General features: G+C 44.2%; 1 long non-coding RNA gene across 1 annotated transcript in view; it reads left to right on the top strand.

Annotated features, from left to right (window-relative positions):
* LOC109324811 overlaps window positions 1-18,769 on the top strand; it is a 23,074-nt gene extending 4,305 nt beyond the window's left edge. The window contains exons 3-4 of the long non-coding RNA XR_002105013.1: window positions 3,527-3,529; window positions 18,628-18,769. This is a non-coding gene — a long non-coding RNA (uncharacterized LOC109324811). The remainder of the gene's footprint in view (window positions 1-3,526; window positions 3,530-18,627) is intronic.
* The last annotated feature ends 2,772 nt before the right edge of the window (window positions 18,770-21,541 follow it).

Below are 21,541 nucleotides of genomic sequence, written 5' to 3'. Positions count from 1 at the left end.
TTTAAGAGGAAGCTAGATGAACACCTTGCTGGGGTCATTTGACCCCAGTACTCTTTCCTGCCATAGCAGGGGGTCGGACTCGATGATCTGCTTAGGTCCCTTCCAACCCTACAGACTATGAATTATAGATTTATTAAGCTGATACAGGAAAGCCATTATAAAATATGCTGCTAATTGGTAAAATTATGTACAAGACAAAAAGAATAACACCACATAACAGGGATATACTGCCAATAGCTTATTTTAAAGATACTAAAATTGTATAAATAATATTAAAGTACGTTTTGGTTGAAACATATATAACTGAAAAAACTCTACTACCTATAAGGTTGGTATAAGTGTTCAGTATCTGTAACTGAAAAGTAGAAAGGAAGTCTTTCTGATGGACTTCAGAAGGCTCTTGTCATATTCAGTATGTAAAGGGAGCATTTGCACAGGTTGCTTGGTTAGGAAAAATGGGAGGAAACACTTTCAATATGATAATAATAAGACGACACGCCATATGCCATTCTTATTTTAATGAAGAAGTGCTGTTGAAGACTTTACCTGATGTCTGAGACTAGAACATGAAAGACAATTATAAAACGTAGGTAAGTGTAATTGGTTAAGTGTAGCAACCAGAAGATACTTCAAAGATTATGTATCTGCCCTTTTTCAAATTGCAAGTATTTGTCTAACAAGGAGAATGAGGTGCACTTTACTGAGAGCATCCACAATGAGAAACTTACTGCATGGTAACCTAATAACACTGCACAGTAATGTGATGGTCAACAACTGGGCTAATAAGCTACTGCACAGTGTTATTAGGCTACTGTGTAGTAAGCATTGCAAACAAACCATTTGCCAGTGCTATTGTGCAGTAACTGTAGTTACTGTGCATTTAGTTAGTACTTCATTAGGTAAGTAGTAAACTAAGTGCATAGTAACTACTGCACATTAATGAATGTATAGACATACCCACTGAGGAGCAGGCTAATCTGCTGTGGAATAAAGTGTCACTGACTCCGTGCAAGACAGTATTACACCTCAGTAAACTAATTTACTCCTCAGTAAGATAGCTGGGGACAATACTATCTTACTGTGGAGTAATTAACTGTAACCCAGGTGGTACTCCAAGAGGTACCCCCTCTCCAACTGAAGGGATCAAAGCAGGTGCACAAGTGGTGTGGGAGGTGTAGGGACTCTCCTCCCACTATAGAGGAGAGCCAGACCACCAATGGGGACTTAACCATATAAAACTTTTAATACTGGGAACATAACAGCCATAAATCAGAGGGTATAGTGGACACTACAATGCCCCAAGGGGGCAGGATTCCACGAAGGTTAGACACTTACAATCATTGACAAAAACCAGGGTTAATGAAATATAAAATACAAACAGCAGAACAAACAATACGGGTTGGTGAAATATAAAAAGACACAAAATGCAAGACGTCAAATGACAAGGAAATAGAGGGCCTTGGTTCCTGGAGGAGGAGAAAGAGGGGGAAACACAATGGCTCCTTTCCACTGCAAGAAAATTTGCTCCTTGTTATCTCACCCACCCAGGTGCACATGTAGACACTGCACCCAGGAATACTTTACTCTGGCTCAAACTGCCCCAGAGTTTATTGCTTCACATGTTTAGATGCACCCTGTGGGCGTGTCCAGATAAGCATGCACGTGCCTCTTGTCCCACCTCAAACCCCTTTGAGACAGGACAAGAGGCATGTACAGGAATGCAATAATGTTCCCCGCGCTGTAAGTTTGCAGCACAGACAGAAAATATCCAGGGGTCAAACAGAAACCAGAGAGAAAAAGCCCAAGGCTGGAGACAAGCAGGAAAAGGAGCAGGGGGCTGGAGACAGCAGAGGAATGTCTTCAGGATCTGTCTCCAGCCTCCTGCTCCCTCCCAAGGCTGGAGACAAGCAGGGGAAGGAGCAGGGAGGCTGGAGACCAGCAGGAGGCTGGAGACAAGCCGCTGGAGATAAGCTGGAGACTTCCCCTGTTCTCTCTAACCTGCTGCTCATTTTCTGCTACTGCCAGTGAGTATGGGGGGCTTGGGAGAGCAAGCAGGGAGTTGGGAGAATGAACAGAGCATGGGGAGAATGCACAGGAGATGGGGGGAATGAACAGGGGGCAGGGAGAATGAGTGGGGAGCAGGGGAATAAATGGGAAGGAGGGAGAACGAACGGGGATGGAGAAAACAAACAGGGGGCAGGGGAAATGAATGGTGGATGTGGGGACTAAATGGAGAGCAGGAAAATGAATGGGGAGCTAGGGGAACCAATAGGGGTGGGGGGAACAAGCCTCCTGCTCATTCTCCAATACACTCTGCTTGTTCTCCTGCTCATCTCCAGCCTCCAGAGGCTGGAGAAGAGCAGGGGCATAACCAGGGGGCTGGAGACCAAGAGAGGGTGGGAGGGAGCTGTAGCCCCTGGCGGGGGGGGGGCCTGGGACCCTGCAGGTAGGGTAGTCCATTTGCTGGGTGGTGGGACTCTGCCCTGTGGGGGATAGGGAACAATTGACGATGCATAGCAGGTGCACATGCACTCCCTGCACATGGCGGTGCACCCCCTCAAAAAAGGTGCTGCCAACACTGTTGGTGGTGTCTGTAGGTGGTTGCCGCTTGCCACCCCACTCCCTGACATTAGTGGTGTCTTCAGGCAGTTAGCGATCGCCGCTGGCCACCGCTGTCACTGCTGGTGGTGTCTGTGGGTGTTCGGTGCTCACCATCCCTCCCCCTGCTGCCAACAGTGCCGGTGGCGTCTGCGGGAGCTCCCCACTTACCACTGCCACCATGGTCCCACTGCTGCCAGCACCACTGTGCCCCACCAGCCATCAGGGGCATGCGATGTTCATGCAAGGGATCCACCCGCTCCTAAGCAGTCCCCACACTCACAGTCCCCCCACACCTACCCACATAGTGACTCACATCCCCCCACACCCACCAACATCCCCCCAGCCCACTTCCCACCCCCTCCTGCAAACCTCACATCCCCCCATCACACACCCACCATGTGATACAGAAAGCCAAAGCAAACATTAAAACGTATAAATATTTAGGTTGTATTTTATTATGATGCTAGAGACACTGATAGGCTTCCAAAACTTTTTAACATTGTAAATAGAACAATAAAACATTGTCCATCTGATCTGTCCCCCTTTCTCTCTCTCTTTTGTTCTAATTGTGGAAGAAAGTGGATTTTGGGGTATTTTAAAAAGTGAATTTAGGATGCTGCTTCAGCAGTCTAGCTGACACAAAAGCTAGTGTCCCCAGATACCAACTGCCTAGGCCCCCAGAAGCTCCTGAGGTCAAGTAACCCTGAGCTATTGGCTAGGGCAGCTTTTTATACTGCTGGGGACAGCACAGGTGCTGGCCCCAGGGTCTAGCTCCCCCTGGCTGCAGATCCAGGAGGAACCAGGCAGGGTTATTTTGCCCCAAGTGGCACAATTTGCTCCACAACAAAGTGCGTGTTCAAGCATGTGTGTTGAGGCAAAACGCTCTGGCTCAAATTTGCACTGCTTCTATTTGAGCTGCTGCAAGCGCGTGTGCTTGCATGTGTGGATGTGCCCTGTGAGTATTCTTTTGGGGGGTTAACCCTATGCTTATGTCACCTCACTATTCAGCTTTTGAAATGAGAGGCGTACACTGAGGTTAAACCATAAACCAGTTAACAAACTTAAGCTGGTGCAGAATGTTGCAACTTACTATGAAGGGCTTCTTGTCAGGAGCACTGCACTGTGAAGGGTAAGATGGAAAGATCATTCTGCACTGATCAGGCTGCAGGACATTTTCAATATGCTTTGAAGTTCTTAGGAATGAAAGGTGCTATGTAAAACATTATATTGACTATTTAACAAGGATGATTTGTGAGAATTCAAGGTCAGCAATGGAAGAATAATCTATGGAAGTTTCAAGAGTATTTCTTACAAAATGTTTTATCTACTATTGGATTTTTATCTACTGTTTTATCTACTGTTTTATCTATTGTTGAAAATACTGAGTGGAAACTTTCTGAGCTGTGAGCATTTACAAAACCAGTTTGCCAGTGATAGCCTCGATGAAAATGTATTCAGCAATGCAAAAATATTTCTCACCATAGAAAATAGAATTATACAATGCTTCTGTACATGAGCATGAATAAAAATCAATTCAAATGTTCTTCTAAAGAATTAAAGGGTGATGGTGGAAAAGATGGATATTTATTAAGGTGCTTTGCAGCTCAAGTTTTGTGGCAAATTCAGTATTAATTGTTATAAATGAACTCCCTCTCAGCATGACAGAGAACCATGCTGCTGCTCCATTTTCTGTGAGAACTGCATGGCTGTTCTGTAAGTCTTATCACAGTATTTTCTGGCTTTTGTAGATTCGTCAAAACTCTAACATTTTAACATGCTGTGAAACTTATTGTCTTAATAATAGGATCACCTGAATTGACAATTTCATTTTTTATGTTATAATGAAAATTCTATACACGGTACCACCTCCAGCCCATGACACCATCTGCAGCCCTTATTGTTACAGATAAATTTTTGTCATAGTTGTCATTATACACTTTTAAAGGGAATAGAATAAAAATTGAACAACAGATCTCAGAGTTGGGGAGGTATGCATACTACCAAGACATTTAAAATGGCGATTCCTATAATTTCACTCATTAAATTAATTGCGCTAAAATTTCAGCCCTAGGACTGCCAAAACACATTAAATGATCCATTAGCTTGTCCCTGAAAGTGGCCTGTGCAAGAAAGAATGTAAAAGAAAAAGATGAAAGAAACCCTGCCATGAACAATTATGGCATATCTTCCCTATAGGGGAAATTTCTTTCTAAACTGTATTTTTTTAGTGGTTGATTTACGGCCTATCTAATAACAATAATTATGTGGATGCTGTCAATAACTTTATAAACCCTGAATAACAAGACCTACTGATCTCTGACCTTAATGATATTTATTCATACTGATTTCCACACATTCTGTTAAAAGTGAATATATATAATCCTTTTATAGATTTTTAAGTTTCCTACTTTGGATTTTCATTGACTCCCCCATTATTGTGTCATAAAGAGGAGTTCCTGATTTACCTCCTTGGAACAGTGAATTAATTTGTGTATTTCCATTATAGCTTTCATTATGCATCTCTTCTACAAAGCAAACTCTTTCTAGTCTCTCTTTGAATTGAAGTATTTCCAGGCCTCTTACTATTTCTTCTTCAGAAGGACATCTTTGAAGTCCCCTGTTTCTGATCCATCCTTTCCTGAAAGCAGAACTAGATATAGTATTTAGGGGAGAATATATATTAATTCTTCTAAATGCAGGGTAATGTTTTCAATATTTTCTACCTTATGCCATATCATTCCTATGGCATCCTAATAATTTGTCTGTATTTTTGATCAACTATGCATATAAAGCAACAATTATTTGATCTCTCTATAATAATATCCAGGGTTCTCCTGAGTGGTTACAGATAATTTCAAATGTGGTTACGTTTATGAATAATTCAAAATCCTCCTGCAATTATCACTGCTACTTTTCATGTGCTCATGCAGCAAGCTCACACTGAAGTTCCTCTAACTCTTCTCTAGTTTTGCCTAACCTAAATTATTTTGTGAGCTGCAGTCCAAAAGAAAATAGATTTGTTTCTTTTTCCTTCACACTTTTTTGTGAAAAACTTATTCGACAATAGGTCATTTTGAAAAAAAATTTTCATAGAATGTTTTTCACAAGTCCTATTATTAACTTTTTAAAAATACAAAATTAGCCACTTCTTTTAATCCTGTGTGTTTAATCTCAACCAACCCAACCACCCACCCAGCCCAAAGAAAACATGACACATATACAGAGTAAGAGTAAAACACTTTATTGAAAACACTGTATTAAAAAAATGGGAGCTTCCTCCCCAGCAGCGTAACAATATAAAATACATACAAAATGTAAAAAAAAAATTAGCACCCTGCAAATCTGAACATATTTCACTCTTCTCTTCACTCTCTTCATCTATTAATGGGTTGGTTGCCACCCATAAAAGTTTTCTTCAAGGAGGGAGAAAAAGGAAAAAGAGGAAGAGGAGGGTGGTTTGGAGTACAGTCAAAACACCAGGCTTTGGCCTCCCCCTGCCTTCTGCCCCCCCCCCACACACAAGGTCTGTGTGACATATTGCCTAAATATCACCCAGGACACTGCATATCCTGGGTGTTGGGCATGGCAGGCAGGGTCCTGCCCCTTGACTTTTTCTGTTGTGGTTTTGAAATGGAATCCAATGAAGTTCAGAAGGTTGCAATATTGAAGGAAGTCATGTAACCACTCACTCCAAAGTTTCAAATTACTGGCAAAAAAACTTACCATTACAGTGATGCTGCAGCTGTCATCAGGAGCTACATCCACTGCAGTGGCAGCACACGATGGAGGTGTAAGGGAGCAGGTGGAGGGTACATGGGCAGGGGGCAGGAGGACAGGAGGGTACATGGGTGGGGGTGGGAGGATGTACACTATAGGACGGAGGGGTGGAAGAATTAAGAGAGGGTAGAAAATTAAGGGATTATTGGCCTCCCCCATTTTGAAACAATAATAATTTTTTTGAGTGGATCTGTCCTGACCTGAACCTATGGCCACTCCACTGCGTGCTGTGAGGGAGGAGGAAGGGGTGAGGAGGGTAAAAAAGAACACACAGTAGCATCTACTGGCTAAAGGCCAGAACATAGCACCCCCCTTGTGAGAAAGGGGATTAATTAGAAGTCTTTGGAGTCTCTGGCTGTTTGCACAAACAAATCCACAGTTGGAGTCGTATAAATGGAGAGCACCACAAATTAACACATCTCCAAGCAGTGTTAGTTTAAGGCACTAAATGGACTTTAAAGCAGCAGGAAATCCCAGGTCACGCAAACACAAATGCAGTTGCATTCGCGTAAATGGGAAATATTGTTTTGTCTATACATGCCCCTAACTAGTGTATGATCCATGGTGATATTTTTACCTATCATTTTGTGACTACAGGTTTCCTTCAATTTACGGTGTGCATGCATTCCTGGAAAACAGCACACAAGTTGAATTCACATAAAGACAATCCACTTTACAATGTAACAAATTGGGATACGTTCCAAGACTTTGACTGTACTGACCCCCAGGCCCATTTCTACCACTTTTTCAAGATAATTTTGGTACTTACACACAAGCACAGAGTACTATCATAATGGGGATGGCAAGGAGAGAAACACGTGTCGCAGACAATGAGTGAGGAGCACAGATTCACACAGGAGACTATATTTTGGTGTGCATCACTCCCACAATGCACCACAAAAAGCAGCTGACTGCGGGCTTCCACCACAGCAATTGTATGAGAGTGAATTTACTTCACATATAACAAATTTTTGGTACAAAAACAGTCATCGCGTAAGAGTGAATTCACATATACAGAACCGGCATAAAGCAAGGGAAACCTGTACTTTGTTCCTTAGTCATCTCTTGTAAAGTCATCTATTGTTAAGATTTTTATAGGTCACACAACGTTCGTCAAACAGCTTTCCTTTATCCACTATGTTGTTGCCTTAAAAAAATTATGATGGTTTCTCGTTATCCAATCATGATCTCCTTTATCACTACAACCAATTTCACCTGGTAGTGAAGTAACATTTCATTGCCTGTAGTTCCTCGGGCTCCCTTAGCAGAATTCTTAAAGATAGATAGAACATTTGCTTTAGTCCTTTCAGTATAATAGCTCATTTTAATGAAAGACTTTTTTGTTAGGAGCTCAGCCACTTGGTTGCTGTTTCTTCAACCCTCTTGAGTGACTATTTCTCAGCTCCTAATGACTTTTTACATGTCAGTTTCTTCCTGCAACCTCATTTGACATTTCAGTCCTTAGCAATACCTCAGAAGCATGAGTCTGGGCAGTTCTTTCCCCAGTAATCTGATGGTGAAGACGTATGCAAAGAACTCATTCATTTAGCTTCTCTGTAATTTCCTTGTTCTCTGTAATTGTTTCTTTTATACCCTGGTGTTCCAGTACACCAACTTGTCCTCTTGTAGGCTTCCTGATATATTTAAAGCATATTTTTCTATTTGGTTTTATGTCCTTGACTAAATGGTTTTCCAAAATCCCCTTTAGCCATTCTAATTTTCTGTTCACATTATTTCTTGTGAAAATGATCTTGAAATAATTCTACTACCAAAATATATTGTAATGGCCTGTAATGTATAAAGATTTTTCTAATTGTTCAGATTTGAAATGAAATATTTTTCTCGTGCAATCACATCATAGCATCATAATAGAAACCTCAAGTAGTCTCCAAAGCATTCATCATTATGCCAACCTAAATCTCACAAATGACCTTCCAATGTCACTGTAACCACAGCCTTGACAAGCTTCAGTTGAAGTAATATTGCCAATGCATATTCATATATCTCACATCATAACAGGGTCTCCATAAAGTCGCACTGATGCTCTCATGAGATTATTATTGTTATGCAAAACCCACTCTGAAGAATCAGTGTTCCATTAAAGTTATATTTACAACTAGTCTCCCAGGTTGTACAACAAAGAGGCTGTCACTGTAAGGTTCTCGATTTTTTTAACTGAATCATTATGCTGTATGTATATTCAGAAAATATTAAGCTCACCTTGACCTTCCTTCACACACATTCTGATCTGGAGTAATATCCAGATGGCTAATGTGGTCCTGTCTGTATTACTAATATGGTGCGTTAGATCCTTTCCCTGTCAAAATTTAGACACAACTTTGTTTGGCATGACAAGACTAGCTGTCCTTCTAACTTTTTTTATCCTTACCAGAAACATCTAGCGTTGCTTTAGCATAAGACATGAATAATGATACTCAAAGGATTTCCCTCCTTTATTATAAACAATGATACTAGATATCTTACTGTAGTAGTACTTACAGGTTGGTAACAGTCACACAAAACAGAAATGTGTCATTTTTAGTACAGATAATATTTGAAGTTCAAAATGTTTAAAATGTTCAAAATTAAATGTAAATACAGTGAATTCCTTGCATTTTAACAAAATAGTAAATTTTGCTTGTCTTCTAAGCACAGCTTTGAAAAAAATCTCAGGAAATTAAAGTCGTTTGCAAAACACTTTCTGTCCAATTGCAGAGATACTGACAGAATCTAGTCCCATTAATTCACAGTGACACTTCCTTCGTAAAACTCAAGTCTCTGAACCTTTTACAGAAGCTAACCATACTGGTACATATTGGATTCCCCAGTGAAATGTTTCATGTGCTAAATTGCAGTGAATGAACTTTTAACCTGATACAATTTAAAATGAGAAAATGAGTAACATCAACTGAATAATTTCATTGTTATCTTATGATTAATGACAAAAAAAACCCCCCTACAGTGGCAAAAAGAAGGAGGGGGAGAAAGAACAGAGAGAGGCTTTTAAGATTGGAAAATATTTCATAGTGAAAATTCTAACTAAATTCTAATAAAATTCTAAATGCAGTGAAGCATTCACTATATATGTGTAATATTAAAAACTAGGAGAAAATGGCATTGCTCATCAGACAGCTCTTATCACTTCCTAATGTGTCAGTCAGTGAAGTGCACTGTTATATAGTATTATTGTTTTAAATGGGCAAAGGAGAAGTAATAATTCTGAAAATCCCTAAGTTAGCAAACAAAACAAAAGAAAAAGTATTTCTTCCAACTTGGCCAAATCAAGTTTAAATTCAATGCATAGATAGTTTTTATTGAAAGTAAAGATGATGTCAGAATAGTCATAAAAATGATGACACCCAGACTCCATATTAGTTATGGTGCGGTTAATGTATTAATACCATCATAAATAGTAACAGTGTTCCACATTGAGCTGATTTATGGCTCCATAAAGTAGCAAAACAGCCACAAACTTATTCCACAAAAATATGGAAAGTCTTCATGGCTTGTTTGTCTGGTGCCATAAATTGAACATATAGTACCCCCATGCTGATGTTGAAATTAACTTATGAAGATGGGGGTCAGCATCAAGGCTGAGACATTCTGATGTCCTGGTGATAAAATTCAGGTGCTAGCAGGGTTCCCTGGCAAAAGGAGCCAAGGGGATCCAGCCACTGAGAACCTGGCAACCTCAGAGCCCAGCAACTTTTCCTGCAGGGGCTGCAGGACAAGACACTTAAAAATGTGGGGTTGTAGGCTGCTGGGCTAAACCCATGCTTTTTAAAGTCCCAGGATGCAGGAACCCCATGATGGGGGAGAGGCTCTCTATCCCAAGGTCCTGGTGCCCAAGGAATTTTAAAATTAATGTGTACAGCTGGGCTATCCCAAGGCAAGGAAGAATCATCTGCTTATCAGACTAGACCCAAACAGCCCCAGGTCTCAGCTGATTTTTGGACCCAGCCCCAACAGATCCAGGTTAGCTCATGTTTCCAAGCTGTTGGGACATGTCTAACAATCAGTTGATTGTTGGACCTGGCCCTGACAGTCCCAGGCATGGAATCTGTGGGGGGGCTGGGGGCAGCCCTGGGCCTGGGACAGAGCTGCTCCGAGCCCAATATGAAGGATCAGGCTAGGGGAAGCTCAACATTGGCATGACTGGGATTTGTTATAAAATTCTTCCAATCTCAAACATTTCCTGTCCTGCCTTGCACATCTGGCATTTCAGCTAGGGGAAGCCATTCAAAGTAAAAAGTCTGCTAATGCAGTACTTCACATTTAACTGTAGTTTTATCTTTCAAAAACACAGACCATGATGAAATTGAACATTTCTTGAAATGTATATTATGATACAGGAGGTGCATCTACACATGCATTTACTTTGGCCTAAGTTTACGCTGGTGTAAAATACTTTGGTGTAAGCATTTTCAGGCAGGCATCTACACATGTAGGGCGTGTCCACATGAGAGCATACGTGCCTCTTGCCCCACCTCAAACCTCTGCTGTGCCATGAGCATGCCCCTGCTGTACATGTCATGGGTGATGCACAAGCCACTGATTGCCATGGTGCCCTGAGCACACCTGCATACCTGGTACAGGACCTGGAGCTACAATGGCACAGAGGGCAGGCCTGGGCTGCCCTGTAACCTCCCCTGCTGCCTGGAGGGCTACCTGTGGCTGTGCCACACATCCCTGTCCCCTGCTGATGAGGACATTGCTGATGGCACTGATGCATTCCTTGGCATGTGAGAGGCCTGTGCCCACCCAGCTGTTAGGACAAAGACTGCTCAATAATATTCTGCACTATATCTCCTGCCTCCCCGACTGCTGTGGGGGGGGTGCGGGCAGGAAGAGCGGAAAGGGCGGGCAGGGACAGGAGCAAAGACAGGGGCAAGGATGGGGGCAGAGTCTGGGGCCAGGGGCAGGGGTTGGGGGGACCTTCTCCCCCAGTGCAGGCCTTATCACATGGCTGGGACTGGTGTGGCCAGTGGCTCTTCTTGGGCCTGGCTGGTAGGAATGGCATTTGGCTTCAGGTGGTGTACTCTGACAGAGGGGCACACTGTGCAGGTGTCCAGCTGCATTCTCCCCCCTCCCCCCGGGAGGAGCTGGTATTGGTGGTGGCTGGTGGTGTCATGGCCAGCCACACCCCATAACTAACTCTGGGGCTGCAGAGCTTGTAAGGTAGGCTCTGGCCAGGGCTTCCTGAGCTGCTGGTGGAAACTGCAGCCAGGGACCTTGGCAGAATGGGGAATTGCATGCCTGAGGGAGCCTCCTCCAGTGGCATGTCATCAGAGGTGCCAGGCCAAGGCAGGGGATTAGGCAGCCTGCCCATGCTGCTAAAATAGTATGGCTGCAACCTGGGTCCTGGGGTACCAGGATGGCTGTCAGTTGCTACATAAAGGCCATGGACTTACCAGTATGGTCTGAATAATGATTGTGCTTGGTCACGGCAACCCACTGTGCCTGCAAGGCCTTGACTTTTATGCAGTACTGCTGCGCTGACTGGTTGAGACCACAATCCCACATCTGGCCTGACAGGGCCTCATAAATGTGGGCATTGGACCAGCTGCCCCACTCAACTTGGTGCTGCATTTCTGCCTCGTCCTACAGCACCATGAAATCACCAGTCTTTTCCTTGGTCCAGTTGTGGCCCTGGGTGGAGGGCATGAGTGTGGGCAAATATGTGAGTACAGGCCTGGGTGAGGAGGAGGATGCCATGCTGGGTCCCGTGCTGGCTCTCTGGGCACCCATGCAGCTATCCCAGTGTTGCTGACCCTGGCCAGCTGCCAGAAATGCCAGTGCAGGGGCACGGCAAAAGACTAGCAGCCGTGACAAAGGCTATGCCCCACAGCACCTGCAGGTGAAGAGCAAGCTGCTGGGGGGTGTGCTGCAGGCAGGTAGCACTGGCCCTGATGGCCAGAAGCTGCCATCAGCTGGCCCTGGGGGCTGGCAGGCCTGGCCAAAGGCAAAGCACCTTGCAGTACCCTGCTGGCCTGGACAGCAATCTCCCGGCAGCCGTGTGGCAACGCAGTGCCAGGCAGCGGTGCTGGGGTGCTGGCAATCAGGCACAGCTAGGCTGTAGCCTGCCTAGGGGAACTCAGGGACCTGAAGTGCCCTCAACCTCCCTGCCCCAGAGCCCAAAACGTCTGCAGGTGTTTATAGCCTGCAGACAGATGCTGCCAGTCAGGCAGCCTAGCCTTGGACCAGGGGAGGCTCCTCATCCACAGCCCTGGGGCTGGCCTCAAACCAGCCCCCTTGTGGCTGGGGTCCCAGGTTGCATCCAGACATGTGTTACTGCACATTATCTAATCCCACTTAAATTTGCTGCTTGCATTTGCATGTAGCAAATTTAAACAGGATTAAAGGTTTTTACTGCACAGTAAGTGTGCACATTTGTAGACACACATGCTTACTGCACAGTAAACTACACTAATGCACAGTAATGCAACTCGTGTAGATGCACCCAGCATGTGTTCAAATCGAAGTCTATTGCAATGAGCTCCCTTCTAAGAAGTGTTAGAATAAACGAGGTATTTGTTATGATTGCAAGTAAAACAGTGAATCTAACAAGATGCCTACGGATTTCATTATTTGCTACAAGTGCTTTTAGTTGTCCTTTCTTATATTTGCATGTTACCTATAAAGGCCCTAATCCTGAAATTGGATTATTAGCAGAAACACTTCTAGTCCTGGAGATTCCACAAGAAGTCATGGGTTTATAATGGCTGACCTGATTGCAGGGTCAGAGCTTTAGATTTTAAACACTTCAGGATTTGGGACACTATCTGTTTAATGGCTTGAAAAAGCTATATATGCACTGTATGTTGTATTGACTTGTCTTTCTTTGCATAGAATCATACAGTCATAAAGAAGTAAGGCCAGAAGGACCTCCAGAAGTCAACCCCCTGCCCGAGGCAGGATAATCCCTATTCAAAACATCCCATACAAATCATAATCTAAACTCTACATAAAGCAACTGTCAACCCTGAAACAACATAGACCTAACACCCTAACCTGCCACAGGTGAAGCAGGGGAACCACAGCAGCTAATATTTTGCTTCCATAAAATGTTGTCAATATGTACTCAAGAGGTCCCAGGCAGAGGACCATCCCCTCACTAGAGAGGAAGGCAAAAGCTGCTCCATATCAATCTGACCATGGGATAAAATTGCTTCCTGGTCCCAAATATGGCAATCAGTCTGAGCAGAGGAGCAAGTCCCTCTAGCCAGTAACCTCTGGCTTTGGTCCCAGCAGGAGCATTAGTACACCCCAGTCAAAGTCCCAAGCCTTGGCTGTAGCCAACACCCAATGCCTCTTGGAAGGCTTAAAACCACATGTAGCAGAAAAGGGGGTGGGGGCATGGGGGCAACCAGCAAAAGCCAGAAACCTGATAAATACCCATGCTAGAACATAAGCATAGCTAAGCCTACATCACTCCTGACCAGTGACTGTCCAATCTCTTCTTGAACACCTCCAGTGATGGAGAGTCCACAACTTCCCCAGGCAGTCTATTCTGCTGCTTCACTACAGTGAAGTTTTTCTAGATTTCCAATCTAAACTTACTTCGCTACATCTTCAAGCTGTGTCTTCCTCTCTGCAGCAAGAGAGAAAGGTGCTTTCCCTTTCTTCTTTGTGGTAGTCTTTCAAGTATTTGAAGACTGCTATCATGTCCTCTCTTAAGCGCCTTTCCCACTATCTGAACCTGCCTAGCTCTTTCAGTCTCTCCTTGTGTGACTTGCAGGGATAGTCACTGTGATTCTATCATTATTCTGGACCATATATTTTCTCTTCTATAAATTATAATGAAACTTTTTCTTTGTGGAGATGAAACCCAAAAAGATATTAGTTTTAAAATCCAAAGCTAAATCAGAACATTTTCATTGAAACACAGTATCACTGTCTTTACATCAGCCATTCTTTGACATATGATGACATTTCCCATTGAAGTTTAATTTTTTTTAAATAGAGATGGGTGCTCCTTCCTTTGATCTCATCCTTGAGAGAACCATTAGCATGTGGGTACAAGCATGTTGAGAAAATGTCACAATCCACACATTCTCACAGGCTAGCTGCCCTCTGGATGAGCAAACCTCCTCCATAAAGCTGACATCTTATCCTCATTTCAATACTTCCTCTGCCAGGAGTCCTAGAAATCACTCCCACCCAACACTGACAGGATATGACATCTTCTTTTTCAGCTCAACTCTTAATTTTATTGCCACATCCTGCTACACTTCTATGCTTTTGGTGTTGTCCTCCTGCTGTATCTTTTCTATTCAGACAATCATTAATTCTGCCAGGCACTTTGTTATGTGTCTAGCACATTGGAGCCCTTATTCTGGATTTCTAGGAACTATTATAATAGACATTGCTGTTTAATTGGTTTGTTATTACTGATTATTCAGAGAATTTGCACCTTCCACATTGGAGCTGCTCTCAGGAGGGGACTGATGGGGGCTTTGGCTTAATTTTTTATTGATATTTGCCTAGTTAAGGCAGTACTGATATTTTTCAAATGGCTATTTTTCCAACTTGTATAACTGGAAAAACTCTCCTATTAAATTTCTTGAGAGATAAAGGTACATATATGTAAATTACATGTTGCTGGAAAGAGCTGATTTCCAACAACATTGTCTTTTCATTCCTCTCCTTTTCCCTTCCTCTTGACCAATAATTATATCACCTATTGAGGATTAGAAATATCTAATGCTAAAGTCTTCCCTGAAAGAATTGTGATAATAGCGAAGTGTCCTTAGGCAAAAAATGTTTAAAATATTAAAGGTCCTCTTTTAAAAAAAGATCCCTCTTGTTAAAATTTGCTATGACTGCTTTCAAATATAAAAACTGCTGGTAGTGGTACATAGGGAATAACTTTAAAATAATTTGCTGTATACCTTTGTGCATACTTAGCTCACAGTATTGTGTGTATGTTCTCTTAGTTACTACTAGCCCTAATACTTCAGTTGATACCAAAAGGAAATAGTAACCCTTATAACAAGCTGTGCTTTAAGAGAAATGAAATGATAAAAATACAGTAGCCAATAAAATCCATGGGGATATTAAACAATCTCTTGATTTGCTGGAAAGAGATGGCTAAATTGGATTACGGGTGCTTACGCAAGTAACATGTTTTGTACATTCAGCCCCTGAAAGCACTCAACAGCTATGATGTAACACATGTGCATGGCTCCAGACTGCTTTTAAAGTGGCCAGTCATGTGAAAAATTAAGCCTAGTCAAATGAGCTAATAGACTAAGGTACTCTAAAGCAGAGTGCCTTAGGGTCAGGGTTGTCAACCACGGGTATGCGTACCCTCAGGGGTACTTGGATAGGTCCTAGGGGGTACGTGCTGGTGGGCTGGTGGGTGGGCGGAGACAGAGCGTGCCCTGGGGCACAGCAGCAGCATCTCATCACGTTCCTATACTCTCATACTGTGGCCTAAGTCACTTTGTGCAGCCGCTGATGAGGCTTGATCAGGAACAAAGTGTGACTCTCCCCTGTGCTTCCCCAGCCCCTCCTGGCCATGCTGTCACAGCATGGCATACTTAGCCAGGGGAGAGAGACAGACACTCTGGGCACCAGCTGCATGCAGCACACCACAGTGCCTCCCCACCCCTTACCCCAGCTCACTCTCCAGATTGGCCGTTACTCCAATGGAAAGATGCGGAGGGGAGTGTTTTGTGCCCACCCTCAGTGATGTACAATTGGCCAATGTGAGGCCAGTCAGCAGCTGGTGGAGCTGCACATGCGACTGACCGTGTGAAAGCGGCACAGTGGTTGTGAGGGTGACAGCGATGGCAAATGTCTGTGCAGGTGCCTGAAAGTAGTAGTAAGTTTTATTACTGCCTGATTAATCTGTCCCTGGGCCCAATGGTTTGCTTTTGTCAGTGCAGTTGCTCTCCCTGCAGGGCTCCAGGAGCCCCCAGCTGCTCCCTTGACAGCCACACAATGGGAGCTGCCAGGCTCCTATTGTCTCAGGACCCAGCCCAGCCCAGAGCCCATTGACCCCTGCCCTTGCCTTACTTCCTCCTGCACTGTAGGGGTCTCCATCTTGCCCACCCTCAGCCCCTTCCCTCTACCCTGACCCGCCCCTTCCCCCCCACACACTTACCAGCTGGGAGAAGGGGTTGTGTGCCTGCATCTGCATGTGTCTCTGTGTGTCTGCATCTGTGTGTATGTGTGTGTGTGTGTGTGCACATGCATGTGTGCATGTGTCCTGCCCATTCGGCACCAGCAGGCAATGGTGTTGCCTGACTCTTCGGGCGATGGCAGCAGGGTGCAGAGTCCAGCCTGCAGCAGCAGCTGCCTTCCTGGGCCTCCACTGGGGTGCATGCAGAGGTGGGAGCCACTCCTGTGCAGTGCCTGCCCCAGCCCCACTCCCTCCCTTACTCCCCTTCCACCCTTTAAAAACAAGAAAAAAATATAAAGGGGTACATGAGCTGAAAATTTGAGCAGAAGGGGTACACTTGTTAAAAAAGGTTGAAGACCCCTGCATTAGGGATTTGTGTTTCCTCTCAGATTAATTTTTTGCACAGAGCTGGGGCTGTCAGTGAGGGAGGGAAGGGTAAAGGAAGGAAGCAGCGATCATGGTGCTGCCAGATGCTTTGAATGACCAGAGCTGGGGTAGGGGGCAGGGTGGAATGGAGTCCCCTCACCTCATGGACCCCCCAAATTACCCTGTCTGGGGCACTGGGGGGAGCCAGAATGGGTCTGTGAGGCAAGGGGGCTCTGTTCCACCCTCCCCTCCCTCAGCTGTAGCCATTCAAAGCAACTGGCAGTGCTACCACTGCCAAGAGGCCTAGTCAGAAGGTGAGGGAAAGGAGCCCCCCTTGCCTTCTGCTTCCCCCACTCCCCCAGCTACCCTGGCTGTGGTATTAGGGGGAGACGGGCTTGGCCTGTGAGGCAAGGGGGGGCAGCTCCCTTCCACCACCTGGCCTCATGTAAAGCACCATCAGTTAGAGCAGTGCGCTAAACATCTCTAAACACCCTAAGTGTACTACATACAATGTTAAGGTATGAGGATTATATGATCTCATCTGACTTTTACTCATACCTCAGGATATACTATACGCATTAGAGTCACTCCTCCCTCTCACCTTAAGCCTTCCTTTTAAATTACTATGTATTTAGAATTTCCTAAAAATAATGCAGATAACCTTGACTTCCATATTTTGCTTATTACTGTAACTATGCTATATCCATGAGTTTTGGAAAGAGGAGGGGTTACTCTGTGCAACTCCATACAGAAACAAGGATCTTCTAACCCACTATACTGCACTTACATTAATACCTCATTTAAAAGAAAAATCGGCCTTGTTTCAGGCTGGCAGACTGGCAGAAATTGCTGTATCACTTCTCATCCCATTTCACCCTTTAAAGGTTGTATTTGCTACTTAAAGGGCAGAGGGTTTGTAAGGGGAAAGGTTAACAGAACTCACATTCAGGAGATCATCATCCTCTTCAAAGAAAACATACCTGGTCACCAAATTACCACAAGTTTGTCTAATTTGATCTCTGCTATTTAAGCAGCCAAGTCAAACCACCTTTGGGGGTATTGTACTCCTTAGTTAATATAACTGCATGATAAATTTGACTCCTGACCCAGAACTTGATGTTGATTCACCAGTGTGGTTCTGGCCACAAAAAGAAGGCTAGCTTCTTGACTCCCTTTAAATATCTTGTAAAATGGCAGTAGGCTTATACCTCTCAGTTTATCACCTCAACTGATATTTACAGCAAAAGAATATGGTAGAAAGGTTTTGCTGGTTTGAGTTCTTCATGACTTCTAAAGACAGAATGTTTTTTTTCTATATATCACATCACCTATTCTCTGGGGCCATTCTAGAGTTAGGGCCTGCAGCATACCTGTTTGCATCATGTACCATAATTACATGCTGTATCAAACACCTTCATATATCTATACTCTAGGTAGGTTCTCCTAAGCTAAGAATAACTGTGAATGTTTAGTCGTTCCCTCATTTATTTCCCAAATATGGCACTATAAGACTGGCCTTATTAGTAAGATTAGGTAGGGCTTACCCCACAGATCCAGTACTGAACAGATCAAGTAAAATGAGAGGTGCTGGAAATACCAACTTCTAGATGGAGCATAAAATCAGGCTCCTGAACACAACACACCTCATTTAAGACATGTTGAGCACGTCTACTTGTGCATTTTATCACTACTAAATTTAATGTGCATTAGGCTAATGCTCATTAAGTGATTTTTGGCAGGCGTCTACACGTGCAGAGACTTGGCACTAAAGCTAGTGCCAAATCCCTGCAGCCCTGGCAGGTGCCTCTAGTGGCTGGGTAGATCTGGCACTATAGTTAGTGCAGGGTTGCATCTCTAAATGCGTTAATGCACTTTAACTAATCGTGCCTAAATTTGACACCTGCATTTGCAGGTGTCAAATTTTGGCACAATTAGCCTAATTTCACTATTTTAATGTAGATTAAGGGTGCACACATATAGACACATGACTGTAATGTGCATTAAATTAGGCTAATGCACATTAACACATCTTGTGTAGATGCACCCTTTTTGTATTAAAATTTCTGGTTTTTAGGGTGAATTTCATCTTTATTGTAGAGACATATTGAATTATCTTATTCCTTACAGGAACTAGATCTTCCGTTTAGTCTCCTCTGCCTGAAACAGTAAGTTCTACTGAGGCCTAGTTGAATTTTTAAAATATATATATAAAGATATTCATAACATGCCCTAGGAATTCTGAGTAAGAGAATATTAATAAGAGAATTCAGAAAATACTTTCAAAGAGAATTAAAATAAACTGGGGCTAAGAATCAAATGAGGTCCTAAGACTTAATACCTCAGACATTTTACAACTCCTAATCCATATAAAAGGATTATCTAGAGAGGTGAACCATAAACTAAATTAACATTTAATATGATGCATATTATCATTGAGATAATAGTGAACATATAGTAACCAACCAATCTTTCAAATGGAGTCTATATTACTAAATAAAATATGCTAGCAAAGAAAATAATAATGAAAGTAAAAATAAAAAAAGCACTCCAAGAAAATGATTACACTCCAATGTAATTATTTATCCCCAGTAAATGTAGTTAAACTCGCAATTTGAAGATGTCCTTCCTGGCATACACTGAACATGGAAAAAGTAAGAATAGCAGGATGCCCAGAATATGATTTTTAAAAGAAAAAGATCCATAAAGAAAGTTAAAAAAAGAAAACAGATGAAGGTTTAATTATAAACTTCTTTTATAATGTATTGGCATAAAGGGCCTAATCCTGTAAGGAAATGAATATTTCTACAAGGTGACACACTCCCCTCAGCTCTAAATCAGATACCAGTATTCAGAGTTCTATGGGCTCAAGCCTGTAGTACTGGGCCTGAGCAACCTAAATGGAAGTTGTTCTAAAGATTAACACATAGAAAGATAAAAGTTGATTCCTAGAATGAAAAGGTGTGACCTAGAGAGACAGGCTAAAAAATTAAATATTCATAACCTAACAAAAAGAAGGATTTGAATGAAGTATACAAAATCCTACATGACACAAATGTCAGCTAAAGTTATTGTTACTGGTTCACTGGCTATACAATAATAGAAACATACTGAACATAAAGAGCATCAGAAGGTATTCTCAAAAATCTGCGCTGGAGAATGACCTACAAGAAAGAGAGGTTGATGCAAAACCAGTAATTTTTTTCAAAGCACTGTGTTTGATTAAATCTGTTTTTCTACTTAAAGCTAGGTACAGGCAGTCCTGATTTATGACTTTTCAAATTACAACAAATAGTACTTACAGCACTTATAAATTGACACTGTGTTTCAATGTTCCAACGTGGGTTTTGACTTTACGCCACTCAATACAGCTGCATCCAGCTGGTAAGTCTGTTGTGGTGGAAGGGGAGCAGGGAGGGAAGGGGTTTGGGGGGCAGATCTACACCCCTGGGTGACAGAGGGGTAAGGCTGGGATAGGGGCTGGGCCAAGCGCTGCCCAGCTGGGGCCAGACAGGCATGGAACAGAACTGCAGCTCATATGGGGGGTATGAGGAGAGGCAGGGGGGCAGCTTCTGCTGCTGTGTGCTGCTGGTCCAGGAGCTGCTCATCTGGCAGCTCCCACCACTTGTCCTACCACTTGTATGGGAGGGCATGGGGGTGGGGCTTGTGCCCCCAGATCTGCATAAGGCAGGGTGGGTGAGGCCAGGGTTGCACTGGGCTGAACTCTGGGTGGGCAGTGGTGGTGCTGGGAGTGGGGGCTATGCCCTCCTGCTGCTCCCCCAGTCAGGCCAGGATAGCCATAGAAATGAGCCACTGTGCTGCCTCTGGACAAGCAGAGTACAGCAGCAAGCCCCTCCCCCCAACACCCTCCAGATGAACCATGGCTCCGTCCCCTGCCCGCTCCACCTTGTCCAAGCTGGGCGAGCTGTGAGATCAAGGCAGATGGCAGAACGGGGTCTATGGGGTGGCTGCAACCCCCTGAAAAATTGCCAAAGCCCCCCCATAGCCTCTGCCACCTGCCCAGAGCACAGCCTAGTGCAGCCTTGGCTCTGCCCACCCTGCCCTGTGCAGATCTGGGAGGCACCCCCCCATGCCCTCCTGGACAATCGGCAGGAACAGTGGTGGGAGTCGCCAAATGAGCAGGTCCCAGACCAGCAGCATGCAGCAGCAGGAGCCAGTCTCTCCACCCCCACCCAAGTCATGGCTCCATCCTGCACCCACCCAGAGTGTGAGGCGGGTATATTGGAGCCCCCCCAGAGGTGGTGGAGCCTCCAATTCACCCAACCCATCCTCCAGTGCCACATGGGGATCCCCTAGAACACAAGCAGCAGAAGGTCAACGCTAAAGGGTCTCAGCCTCCCCAAACATAAGGCAGTGGGTAGGGATGCAAGGCAGCCCAGCCACGGGCTGTGGGTGGCTTCAGAAGGGGTGAGGAGAGGCACACATGCCTCCAGGATTGCAGCCCAGCATGTGGATTACCAGCAGCATGGCAGGCAAGTACCAATCTACTCTGAAGGGGAAGGGGCTTGTGGGGCTGCAGATCAAGGCCCCACATTGAGGGAGGGAGTGGGGCACAGGGAGAGGCAGGGGCTGGGGTGAATGGGGCCCTAGCCAGGCTGGGTCATTGGACAGTCAGAGCCCAGGTGGCTCATCCAGGGGGGCTCTTGCTGCTGC

The sequence above is a fragment of the Crocodylus porosus genome, unplaced genomic scaffold, assembly GCF_001723895.1.
Source record: "Crocodylus porosus isolate Cpor-Errol unplaced genomic scaffold, CroPor_comp1, whole genome shotgun sequence".
Lineage (NCBI taxonomy): Eukaryota > Metazoa > Chordata > Crocodylia > Crocodylidae > Crocodylus > Crocodylus porosus.
The sequence above is the reverse complement of the archived record's forward strand: the minus strand, read 5'-3'. Positions and strand labels throughout refer to the sequence as shown.